Consider the following 3,555-nt stretch of genomic DNA (forward strand, 5'->3'; position numbering starts at 1 on the left):
CTAGAATATATATATATATGTAATAGTGCCCAAGGTAGGTGATTTTCATTTGCGGCCCTCAGGCCTGGTTCAAATTGTTTTTTGTCAAACATGCTTCTAGGTGGTATAGCACTGGTCTGTGCATTGCTGTACAGAGGTAACTTGTGGTTGCTGTGATGCTAAACACTGACACTGATGTGTCAAATGCGATAATGGTTACCCATGGTGGACAGGATTTGGTGGCGCTTCCCAATTAAAACAAGCTTGGAAGCAGGAGTGGCATTCACTTCCGAAATGGCTAGTCTCCGGAAACTCTATGAACAGTGCTCAGGCCTATCATTCATAGAGTTGCTATGAGTCGTCTACGACACGACAGCACCTAACAACAACAACAATAGTGCCTCACGGTCATCAACATATCAGAGTCATAATTTGGTTGGACCTCTCTGCTTCACTGAGGGCTTCCCATACTGCCCTTACCCCTCAACTTTACCAAGCATGATGCTTTCATTTAGAGATTGATCCTTCAGCCTGATCTGTCGAAAGCCAGTCATTTAAACAGTGGTCTGTTGTGATTAAGGAATCATTCATTAATCAATCTATTAATCAATAGACCATCGAACACTTTTCATCATCTGTCTTCATCTGGAAGCTCTTCTGAAGGCTGCCCACCATAGGTGACCCTGATGTGTTTGAAATTCTGTTGGTGTAGTTTATAACATCATAACAACAAATAAATCACAATATTACAGCCAGACAGATGGATGGTAGATGGATAATTTAGATGCTGTGGCTCATAAAAAGAGCTCTGGTGGCACTGTGGGTAAAACAATCATCAACCAACCGTAAGATAGGCAGTTCAAACCCACCTGCAATTCTGGTGGGTAAAAAAAGAGGCAGTTTGCTTCCAGGAAGATTCACAGCCTTGAAAATCCTATGTTACAGACTTTTTCTCTTCCCTCGGGCCACTGTGAGTTGGAATTGACTCAGTGGTGGTGTGTTTATTTATTGACTTATTTTTTGGGTTTTTAGTTCTTCGCTAGATGAAAAGTGATGCAAGTATTGAAGTCAGAGAGTCCATTTCCTGATGTGTAGGGAATAGGTCCGCTCTTGCATTGTCTGGATATGACACGATGTTAGGTACTGTTGAGTGGCTCTGTTGTATAACGCCACTGTGTTCATGAATGAAGCCCTTCACAATCCTGCCCCATCCTCACCATTTCTGCGGTGCCAAAGCCCATTGCTGCAGCCACTGGAACTCATCTCATTGAAGGTCTTCTTCTTTTCTAAGCACGATGATTCTCTCCAGGGACAGGCCCCTCCCATGACATGCCTGAAATGTGTGTAAGGTGAAATCTCAACAGCTTTTCTTCTAAGGAGCACTCTAGCTACTCTTCCTCTAAGACAGACTTGTACTTTTCTTTTGGTAGTTTAGAGTGTATGCATTATTCTTCAGCATCGCCACAATTCAAAGACATCTATTCTTCTTTAGCCTTCTTTATTCATTCACACGTTTCACATGCATAAGGAGCAATGAATATGCCATTGCTTTCACTAGGTGCACCTTAGTTTTTACAGTGGCATCCTTGCTCTCTAGTACTTTAAAGAGGTAGTAGATATAGTCAATGTAATACATAGTCTGATTTCCTTTTTAATAATAAAAAGTTTTAACTTTAATTGTGATTTTAATGCAAGTTTACAGAAAAGTTGGATTTTCATTCATTCATCGTTGCACATTTTCCTCCTCCCCTAAGTTTACTTTTTAAAAAAAAATTATTCATTCCTGGTTGCAGAACTTCCTCCCCCTTCTAGTCCTCTTTGCAGTGGGTATATCTCTTGTTCTGAACCAGTTTCTTGCATATAATGCCTAATTATATATTTCTTTTAAATAGTTATTTCCTTTATCTATTCCAAGACAGTGTTCATTACCTAGCCACTCTTTTCCTATTCTCCTTAAAGGCTGCTTTCATTAATGCTGATGTTGTTGTTTTGTACCATAGAGTCAGATCCAACCCATAGCTGACCCTCCAGCAGGTTTTCAGAGGCAGTTAATCACATGTGAGGAGATTGCCCATCTGTCTCTCTCGGAGCAACTGGTGGATTTGAACCACACACCTTTGGGATTGCAGTGCAGCTTCTTGCCACCAGGCCACCAGAGATCCCTATGAATGTTGATTGTGGATCCAAAGAAAAATGAAATCCTTCCCAATATCATACTTTTCTCCAATTATCATGCAATGGTTTATTGGTTGAGTTGTGAGGAGCTCTGGTGATGTAATGGATTAAGCACATTAAGTATTGCACTGCTAACCAAAAGGTTAACCGTTCAAATCTCCCAGCTGCTTTGTGAAGGAGGATGGGCAGCCAGTCTCTTCCTGTAAATATCTACAACCTCAGAAGCCTGATGGAATGCTGCCAGGAGTTGAAGTAATCTTCAACTACATTGGGAAATGGTAGAGATTTGTCCTAAATATGGTGTGTATATTGATTTATTTTTACTGTGTTACTTTGGATTGCATACATGTGGTACACCTCAGGACAAAGTTCTTACGTCATTGATAGGTAGATGCTAGGGCAAGAAAGACTTCTTTTTTTGCACTATGTACCAAAGGAACTAACACACTTAAGGTTGCAAAGGATCATCTCTCCCCCTGTAAGGAAAGAATCTGCTTAACACATTAAGGTGACACACTGGTAATTTGGTGTCAGAACCACTCTTACAATCCTAGCGGTGGTTCTGACACCAGATTATCAATATGTTGCATTAATTTATTCAGCAGGTTCTTGTGAATGAGACAGAGGCATCGACACAATCTGAGTTACATGCAGAGAGAGACAGAATATGAATATACTTACAAATTCAAACCATAGTATTATGACAGCCCCCAGCAGAATACCTAACTCAGGCATGGACGGGCTCGGTATGCCCTAGATTTGAGGAAAAACTGCATTCACCCCAGAGAAGACAGATAAGAGGAGAGAAAGAAAGTGTCAATCATTTCATCTTGCTTGGATCCACAATCAGCACCCAGGAATTCAAAAAATGTATTGCCTTGGGAAAGTCTGCTGTCAGAGACCTCTCCGAAATGCTGAAAAGCAGTCATGGCAGTCTGAAGACTCCAGTGCACCTGGTCCAAACCATAATCTTTTCAGTCACTTGCTCTGTCTGCAGCTAGAAGTTGGACAATGAATAAGGGTGGCAGAAGAATCAATGCCTTTGAGTTACGGTGTTGGAGAGAGGTGCTGGATATCCTGTGGACTGTCAAAAGGACAAACATGTCTTGGAAAAGATGCAGCCAGGATGCTCCTTGGAGACAAAGACAGAGAAACTTTGCCTCACATGCTTTGGACGTATTGTTAGGAGGGGCTAGTTCTTGGAAGAGGACTTCATGCTTGGAAAGGTGGAGGGTTAGCGAAGGAGAAGACCCACAATGAGATGGGTTGACGGTAATTGTGGACTTGGGACAATGAGGATGGCAAAGGATTGGTAGCCCTAAGGGAGTCCAATGTTCATAAAGTTGCTATGAGTCATAGTCAACTTGAGGGCACTCAACCACTACCACCTCCACCACCTCC

Source organism: Elephantulus edwardii, unplaced genomic scaffold (assembly GCF_000299155.1).
Source record: "Elephantulus edwardii isolate Elephantulus edwardi_28Jun2011 unplaced genomic scaffold, EleEdw1.0 scaffold00015, whole genome shotgun sequence".
Taxonomy (NCBI): domain Eukaryota; kingdom Metazoa; phylum Chordata; class Mammalia; order Macroscelidea; family Macroscelididae; genus Elephantulus; species Elephantulus edwardii.